The sequence below is a fragment of the Pollachius pollachius genome (genome assembly GCF_949987615.1).
Source record: "Pollachius pollachius genome assembly, chromosome: 2".
Classification (NCBI taxonomy): domain Eukaryota; kingdom Metazoa; phylum Chordata; class Actinopteri; order Gadiformes; family Gadidae; genus Pollachius; species Pollachius pollachius.
Window position 1 is genome coordinate 44,075,256 of NC_136935.1, and position 14,561 is coordinate 44,089,816.

A 14,561-nucleotide genomic window follows, 5' to 3' on the forward strand; every position below is an offset into this window, starting at 1 on the left:
TTAACCTGCGTCCGAGACCAAGTTTCATTGACATGATCAAACACCCCGCCCGCTCCCTGATGACAGCCCTGCTGTCTCCGCACGCAGCTATTTGATAAATGCTAGATGATAAATCACGCATTTCCAAAAAAAAAAAAAATCGAGTCTGACTGTCAATAACAATGCGGGACAACGTCTCAATTTGCGGGACGCGTTCAAAGTCATGGAAATGCGGGACTGTCCCGCACAAAGCGGGACATCTGGTCACCCTAACTCACACCGCCATCTTCCGCAGCCTTTCAGCGTTGCGCAGCGTTAGTTCGTTCAGTCACAGTTCTGTTCAGGCTGCGCACGGTGTGTGTGTGTGTGTGTGTGTGTGTGTGTGTGTGTGTGTGTGTGTGTGTGTGTGTGTCTTCTGTTTCCGTGTAAATGGTTAGGTGTGGTGCAAGGGTTACCAATACCGTCAGCAGAGATCGCAGAGATCGTCCGCAGAGATCGTCCTTCCTCGTAATAATCACGTGGAGAGCCTCTTTCCCCCGTCGCCTCCACCGACGTCCAGACTCACTCCACAACGAATGCTCAAAACCGCCGCACCACTCCCAACGACCCAGTTGACGCAAAACCGTACCAGACCTAACTCAGAACTAATAAAACAAAACGAAAAAACCTGCATGCAACCGCCTTCCTTCGCCTTGCATACTGTAATATTAATAAATCATGGAGACCGATGTAGCATGACTGTCTGTTTACTGGTAGTCTTCAACACAACACAGATTCACTAGTACAACTGTACTTGACTTAGGTTTCAACTGACACGGGAGGTGTCAGTTGAAACCGGAAGGTGGAGGTAAGGAGGTGAACTACAACTAATGTACAATACATCACATCTCTCTCCTTAAGATAGATATTCTCTCAACAGTTCTATCCTGTAGTAACTTCTGTTAAATTCCTGAGTTGTCTTTGCAAATTAAAACATATCATTTCTTATACTAAATAAAACTCTTACTTCATAGTTTAACCTTACAAACTAAATGTTCCTTGGCAGTATTTCTATTACTTAAAATTCACAACTTAAACAATGCCTTATATAGAAACAGAAAATAGCACAAACTTTTTCTTTTTTTCTTTCTTTCAATACTCAAGTTCATGGAGAGTAACGAGACGGTGGTTTGATCTCTCTGCCGACTCGTGAGCTCTTCACCACTCCTTCATTCACGGTAGGTGTTGCAGATGTTTTCACAGGTGATGACGCTGGTGTCTGGAATGATGCGTCACTTTCTGCAGGTTGTCTTTCTCCTGGATCGTAGTCTTCCAGTTGTGGAGGACTGTGTGTTGTGAAAGTCTTTTCTCTGGTTTTCAGCAGGTGTCGACGGTTTCTGCTGTAGGTACAGTGGGGCAAAAAAGTATTTAGTCAGCCTCCAATTGTGCAAGTTCTCCCACTTAAAAAGATGAGAGAGGCCTGTAATTTTCACCATAGATATACCTCAGCTATGAGAGACAAAATGAAAAATAAAATCTAGAAAATCACATTGTCTGATTTTTAAAGAATTTATTTGCAAATTATGGTGGAAAATAAGTATTTGGTCAATAACAAAAGGTCATCTCAATACTTTGTTACATGCCCTTTGTTGGCAATGACAGAGGTCAAACGTTTTCTGTAAGTCTTTACAAGGTTTTCACACACTGCTGCTGGTATTTTGGCCCATTCCTCCATGCAGATCTCGTCTAGAGCAGTGATGTTTTTGGGCCACACGGACTTTCAACTCCCTCCAAAGATTTTCTATGGGGTTGAGATCTGGAGACTGGATCATCCAAATGCTCTCTAGCAAACTTCCAACGGGCCCGGACATGCACTGGCTTTAGCAGGGGGACACGTCTGGCACTGCAGGATTTGAGCCCCTGGCGGCGTAGTGTGTTAGTGATGGTAGCCTTTGTTACTTTGGTCCCAGCTCTCTGGAGGTCATTCACTAGGTCCCCCCGTGTGGTTCTGGGATTTTTGTTCACCGTTCTTGTGATCATTTTGACCCCACAGGGTGAGATCTTGTGTGGAGCCCCAGATCGAGGGAGATTATCAGTGGTCTTGTATGTATTCCATTTCCTAATAATTGCTCCCACAGTTGATTTCTTCACACCAAGCTGCTTGCCTATTGCAGATTCAGACTTCCCAGCCTGGTGCAGGTCTACAATTGTGTTTCTGGTGTCCTTTGACAGCTCTTTGGTCTTGGTCATAGTGGAGTTTGGAGTGTGACTGTTTGAGGTTGTGGACAGGTGTCTTTTATACTGATAAGGAGTTCAAACAGGTGCCATTAATACAGGTAACAAGTGGAGGACAGAGGAGCCTCTTAAAGAAGAAGTTACAGGTCTGTGACAGCCAGAAATCTTGCTGGTTTGTAGGTGACCAAATACTTATTTTCCACCATAATTTGCAAATAAATTCTTAAAAAATCAGACAATGTGATTTTCTGGATTTTTTTTTTCATTTTGTCTCTCATAGCTGAGGTTTACCTATGATGAAAATTACAGGCCTCTCTCGTCTTTTTAAGTGGGAGAACTTGCACAATTGGTGACTGACTAAATACTTTTTTGCCCCACTGTATTTCCATCAGGTGTTTTGATGAGGAAGGATCTTGGCGTATCATGACTTTTCAACACAGTTGCTGGTTGCCAGTTGTCTTTCACTTTTACTCCGATCTTTTCTCCTTCCTCAAGAGTTGGTAGATGTTTTGCTCCACGATCAAAGTAGTGTTTCTGTTTTAGCTACCTGTCTTTGATGTTCTTGTGTGCGTTCTTGTGTATTTGTGGTTTCAGGAGCTGTTTTGATGTAGGCAATTTTGTTTTCAGTCTACGTCCCATTAACAACTGAGCAGGAGACAGCTTAACGCCATCTAGTGGTGCATTTCTGTACTCCATCAAAGCAATGTATGGTTCGTTCTGGCTTTCTGCAGCTTTCTTTAACAGATTTTTCACTGTCTGAATTGCTCTTTCACTCTGTCCATTAGACTGTGGAAATCCTGGACTGGACGTAGTGTGTATGAATTCCCAGTTCTGTGTGAATGTTCTGAATTCTGCACTTGAGAATTGTGGACCATTGTCCGACACGACTTCATCCGGAATTCCATGTCTTGCAAAGATTGACTTGAGCGCTGTCACTACATGTCCACTAGTGGTCTGTGTGAGCTTGGCGATCTCTGGGAACTTGGAGAAGTAATCCACACACATCAGATAATCACCTTGATTGTAGTGAAACAGATCAACGCCAACTTTTGCCCATGCCCTGTCTGGTATTTCATGGCTGATGAGTGGTTCTTTGGTGTTATTGCGTTTGAACTTATCGCAGACTGTACACTTCATAACAACATCCTCAATCTCTTTTGCCATTCCTGGCCAGTACATGACATCTCTGGCTCTTTCTTTGCACTTCACGATGCCTAGGTGAGACTCATGAACTCTCTCCATCATGTCTGTCCTCAAGCTGTGCGGTACGACAATTCTTGAGCGTTTGAAGAGTAGGCCATCAGAGCATGTGAGCTCTTCTCTGAAAGTCCAATACTTCCTGGCCTCTGGTGGAACATGTCTGATTTCTGCAGGCCATCCTGTCTGAACGCATTTCATCACCAGTTGCATCTCCTCATCTGCTGCTGTTGCTGTCTTGAAGGCATTCAGCTTTTCGGGTGTGATTGGCAGGTAAGATGACAAAACATGAACTTGTAATTCATCTTCCAACAGTGGTTCTGTGTGCTCTTTGAGAAAGGCACGGCTCAGTGTGTCTGCTATATACAACTCTTTGCCAGGTTTATATTTCACTTGCAAGTCATATGGTTGCAGTCTCATGAGCATTCTTTGTAGTCGAGGAGGGGCTTTCTGTAGTGACTTTTTGAACACTGTCTCTAAGGGCTTATGGTCTGATTCAACGTGCACAGATTTCCCATAAAGGTACTGGTTGAACTTCTCACAGCCAAAGACAATAGCGAAAAGCTCTTTCTCTATCTGAGCATATCTTTTCTGACACTCAGTGAGCGACCTCGATCCAAATGCTATGGGGTGTCCCTCTTGCAGTATCACTGCTCCTAATCCTTCAGAACTTGCGTCTACTGACAGCGTAATGTCTTTGCTGACATCAAAGTATCTCAACACTGGGGTGTTACTCACCAGTGACTTCAGCTTTCGGAAGCTCTCTTGTTGTTCAAAGTCCCAATGCCATGTTATGTCACTTTCTAGCAGTTTTCTCACAGGTGCACTCACCTCTGCCAGATTCGGTATGAATTTCGCCAGATACTGCAGCATTCCCAGGAACCTCATCAGAGCTGCTTTATCCTCTGGTTCAGGCATGTCCTGTATCGCTCTGATCTTTTCTGGGTCGGGTTTCAATCCGTCTGCTGACAAGACATGTCCAACATAGCTGACTTCAGTCATTCTGATCTTGCACTTAGCTCGATTCAGCTTCAGTTTGATGCTTCTGATTCTGTCTAACAGCTGTCTCAGTCTTTTGTCATGCTGCTCCTTATTTTCTCCCCAAACAAGAATGTCATCAACAATGTTCACGACTCCCTCCAGGCCTTCTAGACGCTGCGCGATGCACTTTTGAAACACCTCTGGAGCGGACGAGATGCCGAAAGGTAATCTCAGGAACCGATACCTTCCATACGGAGTGTTGAAGGTACACAGTTTGGAGCTTTCGTCGTCGAGTTGCACTTGCCAGAAGCCATGGTTGGCATCCAGTACAGAGAATTACATTTGGAATTTCTGCGACTATCTCTTCAACTGTGCGTAATGGATAATGCTCTCTGCGTATCGCTTTGTTGAGATCTTGTGGGTCAATACAAATCCTGAGTTTGTTTGGTTTGACTACAGTCACCATGCTATTTACCCAGTCAGTGGGCTCTGTTTGTCTCTCAATGACCCCAATGTCTTCCATTCTGTCTAATTCTTCTTTAACTCTGTTTTTCAATGCTACAGGTATTTTGCGCGGTGCATGGATGACTGGTGGAACGTCTTTGTCCAGTTGGATATGGTGTAATCCTGGAACACATCCTAAGCCTTTGAATAAATCTTCATATTCACCTAAGATGTCGTCATTTTCTTCATTTCCTATTTTGAACACTCTTTTGATCAGGCCTAGCTCTGTGCATGCATCTCTGCCAATAATTGCAGGTGAATTGCCATCAACAACTTGGAATTCAAGCTCATATTCCTTGTCTTTGTGGTAGCACTTCAGCTTTGCCTTGCCTTTTGGCTCCATCGTGTGGCCAGAATAGGTAACAAGCCTACAATTGGATTTCAGCAGTGCTTTCTTGTTAACTACTCTCTCATATTCTTTGTACGGCAATACATTGCACTCTGCTCCTGTGTCTAGCTTAAATGTCAATGCTGGCAAATACAATAAGGTCGACTCCTAAATGAGCAGGTCAGCGGTCTGTAATCCAATACTATCCCCTATCCCCTGGCTGTCCTTATAGGTCAATTATTACAAGCTGGCTTATTATTAACAACCTGTGATGTTTATTCGATCCACTAGCGGCGCCAGGATTTTGATTGTGGGTGGGCCTCCAGAAAACTGGATGGGCCAGTTAAAATAAGCCAACAATAAATACCGGGTTCCCCTTCTTCTCAGCTTCAGCGCTTTTCTGCGGCACTGAGGACAGCGACTCAGTAGCCTACCTGTGTGGCTCTTATGTTGCTGTCCTCAGCTCAGTGCTGAAGCGGACAAAGACATACACCTTGGCATTACGCCTAACTTCATTTATCTCTTTTGAACGTTAAATACACAAAACTGATAAATAATCACAAATGCACACAATTCAATTAAAACTTGCTTATGGGACTTGGGGCTTACAGTAGGAGACGGCGGGGTTTCGTGCTGAACACAGCAAGAATTTCTTGATATTCCAGTGAATTAGTCAATTCCCTTTCAAATGAAAGCAGGGACAAAGAGTGCAGTTTATCTGTCAACATTGTAGCCCTGGTGCCTGTTTTTATCCGATTGACAGCTGAAAAGAGTCTCTCCACAGTACATGTCGTCATGGGTAATGTGAGGAGGCTGTTCATGTTGGGGAAAATATCACGGGGCCATGCGTCGAGCACTTCTACGAGTGTTTCTTTCTTCTCGTTCATGGTCTTGTTGGCCTTTGCCTTTCTTTTAAGCTGCTGCACAAACACAGTGTGCTCTGCGTCTTCCACCGGAATGAAAAAGTGCGCGCAGGCGGGCCGGAAGAAAGCCTTGTCACCAACGGTGTCTGACCATGGCAAGCAGGCAGCAGCGGCTCTCATAAAGCCGTAAAGAGTGTTCAGCTCCATCATCTGCTTGTCCAGTATGTCATTCCATAATTTCTGTAGGTCAGAGTTTTGATGTACAGGTGATGATTTGCCCAGAATAGAATCAACGTGCGTATTGCAGCCTGTGGGCAGGCAGTCGTGCCTGCCCACGTGGGGTAGAAGCCGCTGATTGGCTGAGAAGCTTTTACTCAAAGCTTTCCTCAGGCTGCTTATTGGATTAACAGCTAGAATGAAAATCACTCACTACTCACTATAGGCCTCGGTCAAAATGGGCGGGCCCGGACCTAAAATGGGTGGGCCCAGGCCCGACCGGGGCCAACGGTAGCGCCGCGGGTGATTCGTTCTTGAGATATATTTAAAATGCCTCCCCATTACAGTTCATCTCAATACATCCTCTCAACTGCTAGCTTGGAATGAAACATCCAGGACGACTTGGGATTTTTATTTCTCTTACACACGTAGAAGCAGGTCGTCAAATGGAATAGCAAAATCTCGTAGATGTGGTACACAAACAGGCAACGACTATCTCGTCGAAGCTAGAGGCTGGGTTTGGTCACACCTTTAAAAGGCTGATAGCTGTTTCCGATAAATGTGATTGTGCTCAAAAAACCACAACACACACACACACGCACGCACACACACACACACACACACACACACACACACAATTTTACATACCTGGAAATATCCCTCTGGCAATAAGGGACCATCCAGTCAAAAGTGAATTATACAGCAAAAGCCTACATTCACATGCCAATAGGCGTGAGTGTTGTAGCCGCGATATCACCTTCAGAAGTGGTGATGTTAGGGAGAGTAATTATTTCTTGAAAACATGACTCAATCATTTCCTTCTCACCTGTGAGGTGGATTTTGGTATAGTTTGCAGATGGCCGTCTTCGGTCAGAGTCACCAGGGTTAAGTTCTTCAACAGGGTTACCGGTTTGCGTTGAATTTATCAAGTCCTCGCAAATAAGGACTCTGCCCTTTACAGAGGAACTTTTGGTTTTTTGAATGTCTCTCTCTAGTTCAGGGGTCAGCAACCTTTTCAACATGCAGTGCCAGTTTGACATTTTCTCGTTAATGAGTGTGCCTTAAGCAACAATATATTAAAAATTAAACTGAATTATGTATCTATAAGACATGTACAGCTTTGCAATACCATGTGAAGGCGATGCATAAAGGCCACTTGCAACAATATTTTAAATATTTTTTTCTCATATTACTCACAACATAGTGTAATAATATGCGACTGACATCTTAGCTGGTAAGTATTCAACTAACTTTCTTAAACATTTTGTTAAGTCACAGTCTCCAGCTACCTCTTAGGAACATAATAGTGTCTCGCAGGATATCCTTACATCTCCCTTATACAGTAAACAAAAACAGATTCACTGTGCACTCTTTAAACATAAAGTAAATAAATAATAATTTGGTGCCAGAGGTTGCCAGAGTACTTAGCACACCGTAGGAGGACGGTCTTTACCACCGCCTCATAACAAACAGACTGTGTCACGATTACTTTAGCCTAACCTGAGCATGAGAACATGACTCAACAATAAAGCTACACATTATCTGGTATTAACTAAGTCTCAACACATACCTGATGTTGACTCTTTTAACTGATCATTTCCTTTAAAACAAGAAACTTATTATAGCTCAACTGTGTAATAATGAGCTTACAGCCTTCTGCTATTGATCAAGTCTGTAAGGGGCTTTTCGAATGCGCTCTGACCGTCTCTCTGGAGCTGCCTCTGGCTCCGTCATGACAGGTGCATTCTCCTCTAAAACCACTGGCTGATTATCTGTTACTGTTCCCTGCTGTGCATGTTTGTCCGTATGCTCCTCTATTGAAGGAACTGCATTGCTGGCCTGTGTTTTGAGTAGCTGCAACCTGTTTCGTCTGACCACAGCCCCGGTGTCCGTCTGGACTGCGTAGGACCTCGGAGCCACTTCATTTAGCACTGTTCCAGCGCGCTGCCAGTCCTGTCTTTCTGTGTTGAAAACTCTGACTCTGTCGCCCGCCAGCAGAGGTTGCATTGCTTTTGCTGTGCGATCAAAGTATCTCTTTTGTTTTTTCTGTCATTTTTTCATGGCCTCCAGCACAGGTGTGGAGACTTGTTTCTTCACTGTTGTGATCTGTGTCTGTAGTCGTCTGCCCATGAGCAGTTCAGCCGGAGACTTCCCGCACACCAGAGGTGCTGCTCTATAAGTGAGCAGAGCTAAATAAGGATCCTCACCATTCTCTGTTGCCTTTATCAGAAGACTTTTCACTATTTGAACACCCTTCTCAGCCTTGCCATTTGCCTGTGGGAAGTGTGGGCTTACTGTGACGTGTTCAAATCCATACTTTCTGGCAAACTGCTTGAACTCCTGACTGGCATACTGAGGCCCATTGTCCGAGACGACAGTTCCTGGAATGCCATGTCGTGCAAAGCTGGACTTCATATGCTGAACTACTCCCATTGCTGTTGTGGTCGTGAGCAGAGCCATCTCAGGATAGTTGGAGTAGTAGTCGATCATCAGTAGATACTCTCTCCCTCTGAAGTGGAACAGGTCTCCCAATTTTTTCCCAGGGGTGCTCCGCCCTCATGTCTGTGAGCAGCGGTTCTCTTTGCTGTCTGTTACGGTAAGTAAGGCAAGTGGCACAGTCATTGATCATCTCTGCTATGTCACGATTCATGCCTGGCCAGTAAACAGTCTGTCTGGCTAGTCTCCTTGTTTTCTCTATGCCCAAGTGCAATTTATGCAGTATTTGGAGGACCTTCTTCCGCAGCTTTGTCGGGATGACTATTTGATCACCAGACTTGAAAACCATTTAAGCAGCAGGCCACCAGCTACCACCAATACATCCTGGAATGAGTAGTACTGCTGGCACGCTTGCTTTGGCCACTCATTTCGCATGTGCCATATCACTTTCTGCAGCTGGCGGTCAACTGCAGTCTCCATTGCTATTTTTTCTTTCAGGGTAGAGCTCACAGGTAGAGCCTCCACCACAGCATCCACATGGCCTCGTATGGCTTCATATTCCTCTGTGCCGTCTGTGTTCAGTCCTTATGCTGGATTGGCCCTTGACAGAGCATCAGTCACTACCAGGTATTTTCCTGGCTTGTATGACAGTTCATAGGTATACTTCTGTAGACGCATCATCATGCGCTAGATGCGTGGTGTCATCTCATTCAAATGCTTTTTGCTGATAGATATGAGTGGCTTGTGATCATCTCAAGTTCAATGTGTGGCAAGCCAAAGACATAAGAGTGGAACTTGTCACAGCCAAAGACGATCCCCAGACACTCTTTTTCTATCTGCGCATATCTTTGTTCTGTTTCTGTCATGGATCGTGCAGCATAAGCCACTGGTTTCCAATCTCCATCATGATCCTGCAGCAAGACGGCCCCCAGTCCATCTTTTGAGGCGTCCGTGGAGATTCGCGTCTTCTTACTCGGATCAAAAAACACCAACACTGGCTCTGTGATTAAAATGTCCTTGATTTCTTTCCACTCTTTGTCATGTGTTTGGTGCCAGGACCACTCTGTGTTTGACTGCAGGAGCTGGCAGAGAGCAACAGTCTTTGCGGCCAGATTAGGCACGAATCTTCCCATGTAGTTCACCATCCCTAATGTTCTTTGTACCGCCTTCTTGTCCGTTGGCTGGGGCATGTCCGTCACTGCTTTGATTTTGTTCATGTCCGGCTGTACTCCTGCCGGTGTCAGTCCATCCCCAAGAAATGTGACTCCTTGTGTGCTGAACTGACATTTCTCCTTGTTCAATCTGAGCCCGTACTTGTGGACTCTCTGAAGCGCACTGTGCATTCTGCTGTTGAGCTGTCCTGGGGTCTCCGCCCATATTATGACATCATCAACATAAACCCTGCCCCCCTCCAGTCCTTCAAACACATTGTCCATTGCACAGTGAAAATTTTCTGGTGCTGAGGAAATACCAAGGGGGAGTCTCTGATAACTGTAGCGCCCAAATGGCGTGTTATAGGTGCATAGGTCTGTGCTTGCACTTTCAATTTGCAACTGCCAAAATCCATGTGACACGTCGAGCTTTGTGAACCACTGTGCCCCAGCCATCTCACTCAGGATCTCTTCCCTCTTGGGAATTTGATATTGTTCTCTGAGGATGTTTTCATTGAGGTATTTTGGGTCCATGCATATTCTGAGAGCACCATTAGCTTTCTTACGCAGACCATTGAGTTCACCCACTCCGTGGCTCCCTTGGTGGGTTGATTGACATTTAATGACACCATTCTGTCCAGTTCTTTGCGAAAATCTTGTCTCAGTGGAACCGGAATTCAACGTGGAGCATGCACCACAGGTCTATCATTATCCTTTAGATAATGCTGTATGTGAACGGCAGCACCCCTATGCCATCAAAAATGTTTGGATACTGCGCTTCCCAGCTTTCTGCTTGTAATGTGGTGTTTTTCAGCTGCGGTGACTGTACTTTTCCCTCTGTCTTGGCAATGTTTAGAACACGCTTAACAAGTCCCATTTCCTCACAAGTTTGATCTCCCAGTAGGGAGTCCTTCCCTTTTGGCACTATCACAAACGGTAGATTTCTCTTGATGTGCTTATTCTGGACTTGTAACCTGCAGACACCCTGTGTTTCAATCATTTGCCCATTGTAAGCTCTCAATCCCACTTTTGTGTTTTTTATGACCAGCTTGTGGTGCAGAGCTTTGAAGTCTTTCAATGTGATGAGATTTGCCATAGCTCCTGTGTCAAGTTTCATGTGAATCTCTGTGCCATTCACTGTAAGTGGCGCAATCCACTTGTCTGCATTTATTGTGTTCACACTAACTTCCAATGTTGAAGTGGCCTCATTTTCCACAGTGACAGTGTCAGTATAGAATATGTCATCCTCATCGTAGCCTTCGCTTAATTTGCAGTTGCGGTGTTGCCAGCTTACTGTTACATTAACGTTAATTACGTTATATGCTATGGACCCTATAGTATCTGTCGTATAAAGGCTGGGACGAATTTCAAATTATAAATATGTATACCTTATTTTGAAAGTATAGACCGGCGCGATTCCCATTGCACAGTGATTATTCTTCAAAACGAGAGCTGTTAAATTGTTGAAAATGAATTAAACTGTAATCAGACAACGAGGTTATATGCTATAGACCCTAGACTATCTGTGGTATAAAGGCTGAGACGAATTTCGAATTATAAGTATGTACAATCCATAACGTTAGCTCTCTGGCTCATAGCTCAGCGGACTAGAATACCTCATAGAATCATTGCTTGTTGGCCGGAAACGGAAAGGGGGGCTGTTCATGTTTGTTTGTAGTCTTTTCGCTCGGTTCTCCGTCTCATCAGTAGGGCTAGAACCGAGCGAAAAGACTACAACCAAACGTGAACACCCCCCCTTTCCGTTTCCGGCCAACAAGCAATGAGTATTCCAACAGAAATCAATGGGATTTACAAAATGCGCTAAATGTGCAATAAAACACGATAGAAACTGTATTTCGCTGTGATACTTGATTCAACCACTCTATTTCATCCTAGACAAACCACAAAGTTCAATGTTCAAAATACCAGAAAAAACCAATAGCTCACAGCAACATATTGAAAAAAAGAACTATGAACTAGTTCATTTTTGGAAACTGTGAACTTAGTTCAAAATTTTGAATTATGAACGTTTAAATGAACTAGTTCATTTTAAAATTTGTGAAGTGAACTTTGAACTAGTTAACGTAGAAAGTGAACTTTCCCAACACTGGCCATAGTGGAGTTTGGAGTGTGACTGTTTGAGGTTGTGGACAGGTGTCTTTTATACTGATAAGGAGTTCAAACAGGTGCCATTAACACAGGTAAACAGCCTCTTAAAGAAGAAGAAGTTACAGGTCTGTGACAGCCAGAAATCTTGTTGGTTTGTAGGTGACCAAATACTTATTTTCCACCATAATTTGCAAATAAATTCTTAAAAAATCAGATAATGTGATTTTCTGGATTTTTTTTTTCATTTTGTCTATCATAGCTGAGGTTTACCTATGATGAAAATTACAGGCCTCTCTCGTCTTTTTAAGTGGGACAACTTGCACAATTGGTGGCCGACTAAATACTTTTTTGCCCCACTGTATATTTCATTAGACAAATTGAATATTAATTTGTCACATCTAAGAAGGGCTTGAATCATTTTTTTGAGTGTACTACATCATTGTACCATTCACACCGGTCACACGGTATTGTCAAAATCCATACCGTAACGCAAATTCACACCGATGTACTCTCTATACCGTTTATACCATACACCCCTAAGTCCCACCCACGGGCCCTAATCTGGCTCTGAGCCAAGTGGGTCCCGCCCCCCTCTTACCCTTCCTGCTTTAAATAATTATGTCATTTAAAGCAGTGTTAGAGGTGGATACGATCTCTCCCGTCTCAGGGGGAAATGGGGGAATGTTGCAAGAGCATTCGAATATATGACTGGGTTTCTAACGATACAAAGCTTAATGCAAATGGGTGAAGTGTCCCTTTAAAGTCTGATAGCTGTTTCTGATAAACGTGATTGTGCTCCAAAAACAAACCAAACACACACACACACACGCGCGCACACACACAAACACACAAAAACACGCACACACACACAAATTTAAGAGACGGATTACCAGAAATACTTTCTCCTCGTGAGCTTTCATTTTCGAAGTCTGTTGGCCGCGCTAAAGAAAGTAAGAACAAAATAAAGATTACATTTACTATCCTGCACAGTGCCATTACATTTTTTTGATTATGCTTCCTATATTTACCTGTTGGTTTAAACCCTGTTGTAATAGCTTCTTCGACAGCATGAACATCACTCGTCCCAACTTTAATAATAATGGTTTGAAAGGAAGAAGCAGGTCGTTAAATGGAATTACGTTAGATGTGGTTAACAAACCGAGCACTAATTTGGTTGGATTAGATACAACTTTATTAGATAATTTAACCTATAAATTGCAAGTCAAAAGTTTGCAGTCTGATTCTACTTTCCGACAAAAAAAAAGGGTAACTAAACCAGTCCTCTCAAAGAGGAAGTAGGCCTATGTTGAGCGGTCAAAAAAAAAATGAAATACTGGTAAAACATAGAAAAGGGATTCTCTCACCATCGTTCACCTTGAGATGCACTTCCACATATGTGTCGGGACCAAACCTTTCTATCCCACACCAATAAGTCCCAGTGTCTTCCAGGCGCAGATCCCTAATAGTTGTGATGAATGTGTTTCCCTTGTCTTCGATAGAGTACTTATCCGATCCTCCCGTCTCACTGCTTATGAGAACGTCCTTGTCACTACATTCTCCCTTACAGAAGTATTTGATGTTGTTACCCGCAAATGTGTGATTGCATTCGAATCTGACTGTTTCCCCGACCACTCCATTCACAGTCAGGACCTCCGTCCAAGTCATGCAACAGCCTATCAAAAATCAAACGTGTTCTCTGTTATAACAACCACTTGATGATGTACAACAACAACAACAAAACCTGAAGATGGCAGAATCAAGGTGGATATAAACTGGATATAGACAGTGAGTGAACCTTACCACTGAGGAAAAAGAGGAAAGGGACCATGGCCTTCATGTTCCTGAGACACCACTCTGCTCCCCACAACCCTCCGCGGCTTTAATGGCGCCGTGTTGAAGTGCTGCTTCTTCTTCTCTCGGTTAGCTTCCCCTTTCTGGTCGCACTTAGCACTTCTGAGCTATATTATTAACTTTTTCTGAAATTTTGTTGATGCAACTTCCTGACATGGTTCATTTGAGCATGTTAGAAATTAAAAGAGATGTCTTCAATATATATACATAGATTTAATGTACATGTAATTCATAGAAACAAACTCAGGAAAAAGGTTATGGGCGCTTTATTCTACAAGTGATTAGTGCTAGGCATACATGTAAGTCAGGCAGGTGCAATATACAATTTTAATCACACTTATTGAAATCGTAGCCCAGCCCAAGCGCCCAGTAACATTACAAACCAGGGTCATTATTTGGATCAAACCACTTTCGTGGTTACCATCCAAAAATGCAACATCTGTCAATTAGTCAGAAAAGTGTCCAGGAAAAAAATAATGTGCCTTCCATTGCAGAGGCCTATCTTTTATGACATACAGATTTTACAAGAAATAAAGAGGGGATTGTAACTATTTTTCATTTTTTAACGCATTGTGTTATGTACCCTCTCGTCGTTCAGGTTGAAGTTCAGGCTTTGGTAGTGACACGTCTGTCTGGAATCAGCCACATCGGCGTGTTCATTGAGGTCTATGGTGATGCAGGCGCTGACCGTCGGACGCCGTGGTTTTGGGGGGACAGTGTTTGGCGCTGATG

At 43.7% G+C, this 14,561-nt stretch overlaps 1 long non-coding RNA gene across 1 annotated transcript; it reads right to left on the minus strand.

Moving 5' to 3' along the window:
• Positions 1-819: 819 nt before the first annotated feature.
• Positions 820-13,877, minus strand: LOC307070303. Its single transcript, XR_013811548.1, has 5 exons — positions 13,779-13,877; positions 13,343-13,651; positions 13,007-13,066; positions 12,869-12,919; positions 820-1,358 (listed from the first exon to the last, which is right to left on the minus strand). It is a non-coding gene; the product is annotated as an uncharacterized lncRNA (long non-coding RNA).
• Positions 13,878-14,561: the final 684 nt, after the last annotated feature.